Genomic DNA, 13,884 nt, shown 5'->3' with positions numbered 1-13,884 from the left:
CTTCGAAAAAGGCATATTTTACATATTTTTTTCTGTGGTATAAACTTCTCATATGCCACTGTTATTAGTCATATAACTTCTAATGCATCTGCCAAATATGACACTTACAAATTAATACAATTTATGAACGCAAAAAGAGAGAAAGTAGGGATTTTTTCTTTTTTCATTGTTTTATTTTTTATTTTTATTTTTTTTTACACCTATCTATTTAGTCATTTTTTCTGACCATCAAGTGTCAGTCACTCTCAGTGCCAACTGGCAGGAAAACATGGTAAATTCCAACCATTTTGTACAATAGATAAAGTGCCGATAATTCATACAATTTCCACACAGTGGCATAGCGGATGGGCACGCACTGCGGTGGGGCCCCGCGATAATCTCCCCGTGCTGAGATGTGTCGTGTCATGTTTATCAAAAGCATCAAAAATTGGCAATAATTTCATAGCGCATACATATGATGCGCTGTGAGGATAATTAAAATTTAAGCTATTATAGCTACACCTCATTGAAAATGTTTTTTTAAAGTTTTTTTTTTTTAACAGGTCTATTAATTTATACAATTGAATTATAGGCCTATAATTAAAATTATTAACACTGCAGTCATAAATTAAAATTAAGAGCAGCTTTATTTCGTGCACCGATTTTCAAAAACAACCTGTTTAACGCAAAATACGTTTCTTCTCATGTTTTTCACTATACCGGCGACAAGAGAAATATTAAGGGAATAATTTAAGACAGTTATAGGCTATACCATTATTAGCATTGTTGAAGTAGTTTCGTCTCTCGTCGTCTCAGAGAATATGCGCCGTTAATGCAGCGTTAGAAAGCTCCGTCAGTTTTTTACGTTCACTTTCTCTATAGTGAATTGACTGACGTTCACCGGCGTAACTCTTGCGCACAGTTTGCGCGTTGCTTGCTTGTGTTGCTTGACCCCTCCCCCATAATATCAATTGTTTATAGGCCACATATTAGGCACTTTTTTAAAAAGTTTTTTAATGGTTATTTTTCAATGCTATTGAAAGTGACACCAAAAAACAGGAACATCATTAGGAAATCCTTGGGGGGCTGTGCCGGGGCTAAGCAAGTTTCTGATGGGGCTATAGCCTCGCCCTAGCGCCGCCACTGCTTATAAGCAAAAATAGATTGCATTAGCTTTTGTCGGCCGTCTACGTCACCTAATCTAACACTTTTTCTTTGATGATGAACCAGCCAGGACTTCTCCAGAACGTCCAGATGGCCAGTCCGCCCCTGGTTATGAGGTATGACCGGCCACTCCTCTGCAGGCTACATTGTTACAGAAATAGGTGGTGACAAGGGGCTGGGCTGTCTGTATAAAAGAGTCATAGAATCATTGACTCAAAAAACATAGACTCATTGAGTGAATGATTCACTGCTTCACTCATAACTTGTGTTGTTCTTAAACGAATCTGTGTTTTTAATGAGTTGGTTGAATGAAATGATTCAATGACTCACTCAAAAAGACATAAAAAGACCTACTGGTGTTGTTGTTCCAAATATCAGCACATCTATGATCACCTGCAGTCAAGCCGGAGGTGTGGCAATTTTTGGAACATTAGCACTCTTTCTTATGTGCTATTGCTTAAATACAATCCACAAATACAACAACTCAAAATCTCATAGACGAATACATGTACAGTAGCCGCCTGATTGTGAGACATTTGCATTAAAAACATTGGCGCAATGAATGAACTACGGTGAAACTTATCATCCCACATGTTTGTTTGGTTAACAGTTTACTCAAAGTAGAACAAATGAACCTCATATGGTTTTGGTTTCACTTTAAAATAACAGCATCTTATTTGTTTAGTTGAACAGCTTACATTTGTGTATGGTCTCCCTGGCTTTGTTCAAGAAGAGCATTTTGTCTGTTTTTCTCAAACAGATGAAATCCATCACCATTATTCATTTGGGCGGTGTTATGCAAATCTTCCCACATAGTGACGTAGACATGTGGGGGCGTGTTAGAACGAGCCGTTTTAGGTAGGCGTGGCTGACTCTTAACTTTTATAAAGAATATCTCTTTGGATTTGAGACTTTAGTCTTTGCAACTTTACAGATCTTCTTTATGCACCAAGAGCTTGTAACACTACAAAGAGAAAGGAAAAATTTAAAACGCATCATATGACCCCTTTAAGATTGATGAGGAATTCACAGACACTGTGGCAGATACCAATGCCTTCCTCTGGACTGGTGCCTCGACCCAGCTCATCAATAAAAAGGAAATCAATGCTATCAACAGGTAAAGGAGGAAAAATTCATGTGCTTACATAAATGTAAAAATGTACATTATGCTTATCTTGTGCTTAAACATTACCGTAATCTGAGACAGTGCAAGCGTGAGCCAAAGAGAGCAACATGTCCAGCATTGACACAGCATCAGACAGTTTGTACAGGCAGTGGATGTGTTCATAGATCTCACTCAGTAACCTGGACACCACCCTGCAGTGTACATAAATACCATCTATGGTTAAATGCTGCATTTTTTCACTCAAAGTTAAACTTTATCTGATCTGCTGTACACTCACTTAAGACATGTGGAAAATGTCTTTCAAAGCCTGCTCACAGTGGTCATTCATTTTCATAAGGTCTACATGGTGAACCCATAGTTGTTCTTCTGTCTGGTCACTTCTGTGTAGGCTCGTCATGCAATATCTAAGAATTCGCTGATGTTGGGCCGCACAGTATAGCACTTCTGTGTGCGCATGGACAAACTGCCTTTCATGTAACTGGTGTCATCATTAATCAGTGATTTAATCTGATCCAGAATGCTGTTGAACCTTGTAACAGTCATAGCCTGTCACAAGGTTCATTTTGTATTATCTCTTTTTGTCAGCCCTGGGTGAGGTTGTTTGTTGGTGCTTTATAAATTGTTGCTTGTAACTATGGAGTGAAAATGGTTTAATACACATAATGGAAAAGGAATTTAGACTGTTTTGGGCCTTTTTGCATTTACTGTAGAACTTACACCCAATAACCAATTAGACCCTTTGCAAAGATACTAATCCCCCTTTTTTTTGGTATAGCAATCCCAGTTTTGAATAGCTGGGACAGTTATAACCTAAACCAACACAAATGAGGAAACATTAAAGATAAATAGTAATACCAGAACTCTAACTAAACATTCAAATGCATATATGAAAGTGCCGACTAATCTCATTCTCACCACATATGTGGGGCTCATAGAGCCTCCTCTGTGTTACTAATGTATACACAACACATTATCTCCTCTTATGAAAGAACAGGTTCATGTTTCATGTTTAACAAAGATGGTCAGTGCAAGATGTTAGCATATATGCAAATATAGTTCACAGAGCTGAGTCTCTAAAAGTTATTACCTGCTGTCTTCAAGTGAGGTATAATATGCTTCCAACAAGGCTGTTTTGGAATGTGACCGCATCACCTAATCAGGGAGAAATTTACTTATATGTGGCATAATTATACATGCAACTGAGCAAGTTTACAGGCTTTCTCAACCAAGTCAGAAAATACACTCAGTATACAATCATGACATATAGATATAGTTACATAATTGCAGGTATTTCATGATTTTCCTTACTTACACAAAATAAGTAAAATGGAACCAAAATTCTAAAAATGGACGTAAATAAGGTAAATTGTTTTGATGTTGACTTCACACTGAGGTGAAAAGACTACTGCTTTTATTGATAGCTGAAAACATAAAAAAATTGTCAAAATATGAGTACTGTAATTTTGTGGAAATCTGCTGAGCTTTCCAGACATATTCAGTACAGGCCTGGCAATGACTTTGTGACTTTCAGTACTGTTTGACAGTATTTTTAAAAAAATGCATAGACACAACCTTCATCGATGGGACGAGTTCCAGAATGTGCTTCAGCTGAATTATTTGCATTATTTTTGCTTCAGCCACTGGTACCTACAAGGTTAAACCATTAAAAAGATGATCTTTGCTAATTAAACAGAGTAACTGCTAAACTACTAATCTGCTAAACTAATTCTAACAATGATGACTTAAAAAGTCTTTTTGAAGATGAAAATCTTGAATTTAAAAGCCAAATAGCTGTCTTGCTAAAGGATTTTGCCTGTTACTTAACTAGACCTTCTGTGGAAAAAAAAAAAGTATTTCTCCCCAATGATATTCTAAATTAAATTAAATTAAACTGAAAGTTAGTGAACATTGTGTGAAATCAATTACCCACCCATCACTCTCATAAGAAAGCAACAACTTTTAAGTCAATATTTTGATAAATGTGTTTCCTATGCCTACCATCTCTTGCTTTGGGACCTGAGCATGAGCAGACAGCAGATCATCTATATCCAGGAAGTGTGCAATTGCTGTAAAAAAAAAAAGTATTTCTCCCCAATGATATTCTAAATTAAATTAAACTGAAAGTTAGTGAACATTGTGTGAAATCAATTACCCACCCATCACTCTCATAAGAAAGCAACAACTTTTAAGTCAATATTTTGATAAATGTGTTTCCTATGCCTACCATCTCTTGCTTTGGGACCTGAGCATGAGCAGACAGCAGATCATCTATATCCAGGAAGTGTGCAATTGCTGTGAATAAAATTAAAACAACATCAGTAAAGTCCTGCCATGGTGTGGTGCCAGCCAAACATTTAGGCATCTGGTTAATGATTGTGGGTGCAGTTCCAGGAGGCAGGTGTGCCTGAATTGTTGCAATTGACTGAATGTTTCTGCTGTAATTAGGCTAATACCTGAATGTAAATGTGGCATTCCTCATGTAAATTATATTTCACAATGATCAAATTTGCAATTATTCTGAGTGGCCTACAACTCCTGGTAACCATGGCTGTTATGAAAGCAAATTCTCAATACCGTAACCTAAAAATAACTTTTTACTATATCTGTTACGCAGTAGAAACACAGTCAAATGTGAAATCACAACTTTTTCTTGAAATCACAACTACTTACATGCTGCTTATGCATGTGGTGCAGTACAGATCTAATAAATGTATAATCATGCCAAACAACAGCCTCAAAAGAGCCTCCAACAAAAGGATGAAACGAGGAGAAAAACACCCTGAAACAATGTCTCTAAAACGGAGTCATATGTATGTCTCATATATATTACTATTCTTTAGACCAAAGAAGAGCTCCTCATTTTGCAGCAGCTCCTGGAAACAGATCAAAGAGAAGATTATTTAATTAATGACAGAACAACACAATGAAAAAAGGCAGACAGATAACAGGTAATCACCTGTATGGTGTCCAGGCGTGAGTTGATAGTGAACACATCCAGCAGAGGTTCAAGAATATTGGAGCGTAACCGCCGCTCCCCACCAGCAGTCGTAGTGTAGTTTAAGACCCCAAACAGAGTGTGCTCACTTCTGTTTACAACAGCATATGGTTGCTGACATTCAGATACATGTAAATTATGAGTATAGTCAACATAGTTTATAATTACAAAATTTAGGCACAGCTTTATGGGCAAAAAAAAGGAACTGTCACTTTAACACCCAATTCAAATCTGTGTGCTTTTTTTACATTCTTTGGTAAGTACTTAAATACGATAAAGTCTGTGAAACAGGGCTGAGCTTGGGGTAGGGGATGTGTAGATCTTTGTGGATGACAGATGTTCAAATTCTCTGTGGAGCTTTCAGTTGAATTCTGTAATATAAATACGTGGAGGTTAACGTAAAACTGTAAAAAAGTCCTGTCCTCTAACCTGTGATCTCTGTGGTTTACCACTAGCTCCAAGTTGCTGGCTGATATTGCATCAATCATGGCTGTCTGCTCACTGCCGGTGAAGATCACTTTCAGCGACTTAGGAGCATATATTGAGTTCTGAACAAACTCAAAGTACTTTAGTAGGGCAGATGCAGAAACCAGGCAATAGTATCTACAGACAGAGAACGTTTCATTTGATATTGTTTAATCACATTTATCATATATGTCTTACATATAGGTTTAATTATTGTATTTATAAACAAACATTCATATCACTCATCTGAAACGGAACTGAGACAGGCAAATAATTCACACTGACACAATGACCTCTGAGATAATGCCCTTCTTCTCATTGAAGTACTTCCTCAGAATGGCAGTGAATGTGACTGACTGCACACATAGCAAAAGGAAATATTCTGCACTCAGTGGAAAGAAGCAGCTGTAATTCTGAATTAAATCAGATCAAGTTGTGTGCACAATCTCTAACAATAATTTTAATTTACAGCCTGTATGTTGTAAGTCACCCAGCCCTGATTTATAGCCAGGATAGATGCAGTAAACATGTATGATACCGGGAAAGTCTCTGTGATAAGTGTGTAGAGTTCAGTTCCTTGTCCTTTCACACTAGCAGCATCAAAATTCAGCATAATTTTGAATGTGTTTTACAAAGAATGTAGTCCTCTACTGCACAATATTGTCTCTGGGTAAAAACACATTATCTTCAAGCAATGACTTTACATAAAACCAATACAAATCTATTTTCTTGGTTACACTACATTCTGGCAGTCATTTTAAAATCTTTTTTTTCTGGCATGGTGCACTGTGTGGAGGGCTCTGTTCTGGAGAACTGCCCAAAGCAAAGCATTCGTATTGATTTTTTACCCATCAATTCAGATTTGTTAGGGAGTAAACTTAATTTTAAAATATTTCAAACATACTATTTATATGTTATGGGGAATTGCTTAAATAGATTAAGAGTTCTAGAAGAAACATTGTGTGACAGTGGAATTGATATGGATACAGCCACTACTGAGAGTTTTGGGGTTATCATGTTTTTATTTACTTACTTTTTTGTATGATCAATTATCAAAGCATCTATAAACTTTGTATTTCCCCTGTAAATGTTTTTAATTAAAATAAGCTAAGCTAGGAGTTACATTTTTAGTGTAAACTAAAGTCTCTTACACTAATGTTTAGTACAGTAAATATATATATATTAGCACTGTTTTTGCTGTTTAAATTTTTTTTTTTTTCTGATCACTCAATTAAATATTACTTTCAAACATGTGTGTTGTTTTTGCAATTAAAAACTGGTTTCATCTTTACCATACCCTTTATCCTACAAAAGACAAGCGGTTTGAAGAATAGATGGATCTTTACCTTAACATAAGTTCCAGTGTCTGCAAACTGTGAAAGCACCAGCTCTGGGCATTTCACATTGACACTGGCCATGCCAATCTCCCCCCTGAGCTAAACCACGTCCCTCCACCGCAGCCACTATCACAGAGGCCGCATGTGACGCAGATGCAGATGATGTTGTCATTATTTTAAAACAGTTGTACAGTGAGTTATTAGTTTTGATTTAAGATTTAAGCAGGACTGCAGATATCTATCCAGAAAGAAGTTTAGTTAGTTGCATACTGTTGAGGTCTCTCTTGAGGGGTTCGGCCATGGTGTGAGAGTGCAGGTGTGGCCCTTAGATGTGGAGTGCTGGAGCTCCAGGAGAGGACAGATGAACCCACAGAAGAGCTGATCCTGTCTGCTCCTCCACTGATATTCAGCTGGCGCTGAGCTAAGGAAAAAGTGCTAAAAAAAATCTAGTGTTTACTACAGGATTTTGTGAGTTTCTGGGGGTGGACCTACGTATCTACAGGGGGGTCCGGGGACATGTCCTCCGTAGGAAAATTTTGAACATTTTAAAAGTTAAATGTATCAATCTGGTTTTGAGAGCAAAATTACAAAATAATTTTTCAGTCAATACAAATGAGTTTTATTCTGTTCGATTTGGTTACTGAAAAGGGGTTGGAGGTTTTTCAGTAATCAAATTGAAGAAGAATAAAAAATTATATGCATTGACTGAAAAATTATTTGCAAGGTCCCTGGACTTTAAAGTGAACTTAAACCTCTTTTTAGTTGTGATAGTTTCTCAGTCCACATCACATTTACACTGGTGTTTTTAGGGAGCCAAACAATAAAAATATTAATAATAAATAAGGAAAATAATAAATAGTAGTACAAAGTAAAATAATACAAGTATTATTGATTATCATTATTATTATTATCCCTAAGAGAGTAATGCACTGCTGTAATACCACTGTAAATTCTGTAATAATTTGATCTTTTATGTTATTACGGGAAGTGTAAAAATATTTTTGGTTAAAAAACTCCTAATTTGCTGCTTATTAATTGTTAGTAAGGTAGGTAATTTTAGGTATTCGGTTGGGTTAAGTGATCTAGAATATGGACATGCAGAATAAGGCATTAATATGTGCCTAATAAGTACTAATGAACAGCCAACGTGCTAGTAACATGCATGCTAATAAGCAACTAGTTAATAGTGAGAATTGGTCCTTAAAATAGACTGTTACCATTTTTAAACTCTGGCGGGACAGATTAGACTTTGGTGGACCACCACAGTCCAGGTAATTAATGTGTAACACTGTATCTAGAGAGCAGAATTGCAGATGGCCTAAATACCCAAGAGCTTGAGACCACTTTGAAAAACTTGGGATTTAAAATCTAAATTAAACCCTTGAAAAAGAATTTGTTTATAACTAAGAATTTATTAAATGAATTTGAATTTTTGCATCAACATTTTTACTCAAATTGTTATACAAATAACATTTTTATCTTGTAATTCATTAGTGGTCCCCACTGTTTTGTATAAATATTTTTGATATAATACAGTTTAATGTTTTTAACAAATTGCTTAAATTGCATTATTTGCTGAACCATATTTTCTCCAATTCAAAAAAACAAAAACAGAAATGTGTATTATCTGTTGATAAAACTGTTGTTAGATCTGTCAGATCAGGTTCAGTTATCATGCTCAGTTTATTTAATGTAGATTGTACCCTTCATGTGATTTTGTTTTTATTTTCTCTGTCACCTCCAGTCGGTGTTGTGTCTGTGAACACAGCTGTTTGAGCACTAGTATCAGTGGCAGTGCTTGATCCTGGACACAGACTTTTCCGGACATCATCAGACCCGTGTGAAGTGAGCAGTACAGAAGATGACGGAGGATCCTGCTGTCTATGGATTACGTGTCTGTACTCTGTAGTCGATCAGGTTATGTGGGCTCAGAGCTCGAACCCGGGGTCACCTCTTCAGTGCTGCTGCACAACATCTGTCTGCTTTCACGGGGCTTTAGAAAATAATGAAAAAACCTTCAATACTCTGAAAATAAACCAAATGTGTCAAAGCAATAGTAAATTACTATTGCTAAATATTTCTCAAAATCATAAATTGCTATGTATAAAATTATAACAACAAAAAATTTAAGACATTATACGGTACAGTATAAAACACGTTTTTCATAATTTTTCACTGAGGTACATAACTTGGGTATTGAACTTCTATTTCACAGATAAATCTCCGGATCATAATCCTAAAATAATAATTAGTCTATCAAATTATTTAGAGTTTGAAATTACTAATTTGCAGTCAATATTTGCTGTTGTGCCATCTAGTGGTTATATGTAGATACTGTAGCAAATGAACATTTACCAGGGCAGCAAATTCGACTCCTTTATGTCAAATTATACTTAGTTTACTCTAATAGTTAATATTAAATAAACATTAGGAGCATAAATTATGTTTATTTATAGTGCTTTTACGATAACGTTTCAGTAAGTCAAAGCCCTAAAGCTGATTTGTTCATAAAACGTAACTTAGAAGGATTCTCACTGCTTGGCTCTGTTACTCAATAAACTTTTGCATTTCTTTTGTAATATTCCTATATGTGTTCAGTGTTTGATTATACAACCACTCTTAACGCATTTAAGCATTTTATATAGTGTAAAAAAGTACATCTACTCACCTCATGAGCACTCAGATTAATGGTCACCTCTGGCGAAATTTTCGCGCCATCTTCAGCTACAAATTACGCTTGCGTGATAATTATATTATCAGCCTTTTTGACAAATTTTCTTTAACTAAATATTTAAACACTTAATATTATTAAATATCTAAAATTGGGGATCTACTCATCATGAAACCTGAGATGTGATGTTTACGAGTAAAATGTCACTTTAAAAATTTTCTTTTAAAACACAGTATGCTAATCAATGCAATTGGCTAAGGTATTATACAAAATTAAAATAAAATAAAAAACGCTGCATACATTACATATACATTGTTATTTCAGATGTTGTGTCATCCACATGTATATAGACAGACCCCCTGTTAGGCACTTGCTGTCAAGAAGGAACACCTCAACAGTAGGCGACACTGACTTGTTAACTTTGTTAAAGCTGCATTGTGTAACTTTTTTTGGTTAAAAATGATCCAAAATCAATTATGCAGCAAGTACATGACCAGTCAAAAAAAACTATAACTTTTAAAACGATCTCCTTACCTTATCAGGATTCAAAACGGTAAGCATAATGATTTCTAATTTGAGTGGCTCTGGTCGTTCGTCTTTGCTTGTCACGTCTGTAAACATAAAGGAGTCCCGGCAGCTGGCGGATCATAGCCTCTTACAGCAGTTGGAATAATTCAACTTGTCATTTTGAAAATAGAGTCTTAAACGGTGCGTGATGTTAATGAGATACATGTAGCCTAAGTGACTGAAATTAGATTATATTCCAGTTTTAACCTCTTATGACCCGGCAAAACATTTTAGGAAATTGTATTTTAATTTTTTTCACGTCATTACATTGTTTAGAGCATTAAAAAATGTAAAAAAAAAATAAAAAAAAAAATTCAAATGATATTTCATTCATAAGTTATGCTACGTCCTTGGTAGAGGACATCGGGACTCAATTTCTTTAATAAAAAATATAAAAAGACATGAATGAACATGCATATAGGCAAAAACATTTGCATATCATGTAATGAAAAAAGAAGTGTAATAATGGGAGTAATAATTGACTAGATTTTCATAATAAAACGTAATATTTCATAGGAATATTGAAATATATTTTCTTTCCCGATTCATTTGTTGTGTCTCCCAAAATGCGTAATAAACATGCTTTTAGACCCGGTGTCCTCATATGAGGACAAGTATGAAACCAAGTTAATCAACGTCCTGTTTCGTAACAGAAAGTCATATTTTGATTTGAAACCCCATAACATTTTCCTGAGATGTTGATTTATGACACAGTTTAAAAATTAGTCAGATTTAAATGATAATTACAAAATATCATATTTCCATAAGAGTGTCACTAAATTAATATCAGACATTTTTGAAGACCAAGGAGTGATCATGGTGAAACATACAAACATTTAGTATCTCTAAAAAGCCCTGCATGTGCTCTGTACAGGACATCCAGACTTAAAACTGTGGCATGTATAGTCTCAGAGAAATTCACTAAAATATAATGTCCTCATATGAGGATGCAGGGTCTCAGGAGGTTAAATGTGCATCTGATTACAGTACTTCCACCACAGTACTGAGTACTTACAAAATATTTGTATTTCAAAGAGAACGAGTTCTAAGGAACATTAAATTGCTGTTTGAAGTTAAAAGAACAAAAAAGAACTATTTCTTTCGATGACGTGACTACAGAAATTGAAATCTACAGATAACGCTAATAAACACTAAATATAACTCACACGTAGTCACGCAATGTTGAGGTTGTTAACATGAACAATTTGAGAAGAAAGTATAACAATAATAATATGCACAGTTTGACGTGATTTGAGCTAACTTTGCGATCGATTTCATCACCATCGGTAGCGCGATTTGTAATTTTTGGGGGTTTTTTTTTTGCAGTTGGTCAGAACAAAATTGGCAGTCATGTAACTTACTTGTTCAGACATTCACATTTTCCACTGAAACTTCTTATTTTGGACATACTTTCAAGACTTAGTATCTGTAATTCCGAAGTAGCTATACAGTGAATATTCACACTGGTGCATTGACTGACAGCCCACACACACACCTCAAAACATTAGATTCATCCTCGCTGAGGAGCTGTGCCGAATCCTAATGCACAACCCACGTAAAGAAGATAATTCCGTAAATAACTGCAATTGCAGGTTTCAAATTGAGATGGCGACAAAGACGCAAAACTTAGCTTGTTCACTGAATCAGGAGACTACGGTTCTGTGTAAGACACTGATTGTGGTTTATTTTTTTCATGATATGATTCATGATCTGATTGTAAACAAAAGCTCGTCAACCACACTGTTGAGTTAAGTGATTCTGCTTTATTATAATATTATCCTCACTGAATCTACAGTTTGGAGTCAGCATGAATGGCAATGAATGGATCCTCGTCTGTGTTGCTGATGCTGAAGGTGGCGCGTCCATCAGCATCCACTGACACCTCTTTCCCTGTGCAACTGCCCCCACTTTTATCTCCAGAGATGACGTCACAGTATGTACCCTTGGGCAGGCCAGTGTTCAGCGTCACATTCAGTGCCCTGGGACATTAGTCAAATCCAGTTAATGAGCGGTTATGGCTAATTTGCATTATAACATGTTCATTATTCATGGATTAGAGTTGCAAGTTTCTCACCAATCATCATTGTTGATGACAATGAATCCTTTGCTGCCGCGGCTGAAGGCGATCTGATTATTACCGTTGTCCCACCAGTTGGAAAGAGGCTGGCCATTGACAACATTACGGTAAATCACCATATTCCTGTGGTGGGGAATAGAGCAAGAGAATTGCTGGGATTTGACACTGACTAAAGAAAGATGTGTCCAGCAGACCTAAAAAACTCACACCTACCTGATTTGACGCCATCTGTGCTCACATATCCACTTGTCCCCACAGGTGGAGTCTGGGTTGATGGGTACTGGCTTAGTGGATCCATTGGCATTGCTTGGAGGGCCCATCCAGTCATTCTGATCCTGTGTTTTATTTCACCAAAACATTATTTGTTCAGGTTTCCTGAACATTTAGCACACTCGTGGCACAACTTAAGGAAAATGTGCTTTTCTTTACTCCTAAGTGCATGATTGCAGAAAAAAATATTGAACAAAAAAACACATTTTGTTGGAAAATAAATCATAAAGGTAGTTTGTTTTGTTTAAAAACGTATATGAGGTGGCGACACACTTGGGGTAAAAGGCTCACCAGCATGGGGTCTCCAGTATTGATACAAATACTTTAGTTAAAATAATATGTTTTTAAAAATAATAAAGTTAATAATTGTTAAACGTTTGTACCATATAATGTTCATTTTAATAGATAAAATAATTTACAACCCAATTCCAGAAAAGTTGGGACGTTTTGTGAAATGCCATAAAATCAAGAATATGTTATTTGTTCATTCTCTTTAACCTTTATTTAATTGACTAGAGTACAAAGAAAAATATTCCAATATTTTCACTGGCCAACTTAATTTTATTTATTAAATATAAACAAATTTTGATTTTGATGGCTGCAACACACTCCAAAAAAGTTGGGACAGAGGCATGTTTAACACTGCTTTCCTTTTAATTACAATGTATAATTGTTTGGGTATTAAGAATACTAATTATTAAAGTTTTGCAAGCAAAAGTTTTGACCAATCTCGCTTGATACAAGACTTCAGGTGCTCAGCAGTCTCTGATCGTCATTGTCTGATTCTCCTTTTCATGGCTGGCCATACATTTTCAATAGGAGACAGATCTGGACTGATCTAGCACATTCACTCTGTGTCTATGATGTCATGTCATCGATGTCAAAGATGTCATCTTGGTGGCAGTATATGTCTCTGTACAATTTCAATAAATGCCTCCATGTCAATGGTACTTTCACACATATTCCAGTCAGCCATGCCGTTTGCTCTGATAAACCCCCATACCATGACAGACGTTTGCTTTTGCATCTGTCGCTGGTGAAAGTCTGGATGGTTACTTTGGTCTTTGGGACTGAGAACATGACTTCCATTTTTCCCAGAAACAAGTTGAAATGTGGACTCATCTGACCACAGCACACATTCCCACTGTTTTTTGACTATCTGAGATGAGCTCTGGCCCAGAGAACCCATCACTGCATAGAATTGATGTATAGCTTTCTCCTAGAGTAACAGAG

At 35.9% G+C, this 13,884-nt stretch overlaps 1 long non-coding RNA gene and 2 pseudogenes across 1 annotated transcript; all 3 read right to left on the bottom strand.

The window, feature by feature from the left end:
• Positions 1 to 2,563: 2,563 nt before the first annotated feature.
• LOC107732601 (mutS protein homolog 4-like) lies at positions 2,564 to 7,238 on the bottom strand (annotated as a pseudogene).
• A 113-nt stretch (positions 7,239 to 7,351) lies between these two features.
• Positions 7,352 to 10,119, bottom strand: LOC107732767 (uncharacterized). Its single transcript, XR_001638904.1, has 3 exons — positions 10,038 to 10,119; positions 8,805 to 9,059; positions 7,352 to 7,487 (listed from the first exon to the last, which is right to left on the bottom strand). It is a non-coding gene; the product is annotated as an uncharacterized LOC107732767 (long non-coding RNA).
• Positions 10,120 to 12,047: 1,928 nt separating this feature from the next.
• The window catches only part of LOC107732106 (pancreatic alpha-amylase-like), a 3,824-nt pseudogene continuing 1,987 nt past the window's right edge, over positions 12,048 to 13,884 (bottom strand).

The sequence above is a fragment of the Sinocyclocheilus rhinocerous genome, unplaced genomic scaffold (assembly GCF_001515625.1).
Source record: "Sinocyclocheilus rhinocerous isolate Xijiao unplaced genomic scaffold, SAMN03320098_v1.1 scaffold1635, whole genome shotgun sequence".
Lineage (NCBI taxonomy): Eukaryota > Metazoa > Chordata > Actinopteri > Cypriniformes > Cyprinidae > Sinocyclocheilus > Sinocyclocheilus rhinocerous.
Note: the sequence above shows the minus strand (reverse complement) of the source record. Positions and strands in the feature narration are given on the sequence as shown.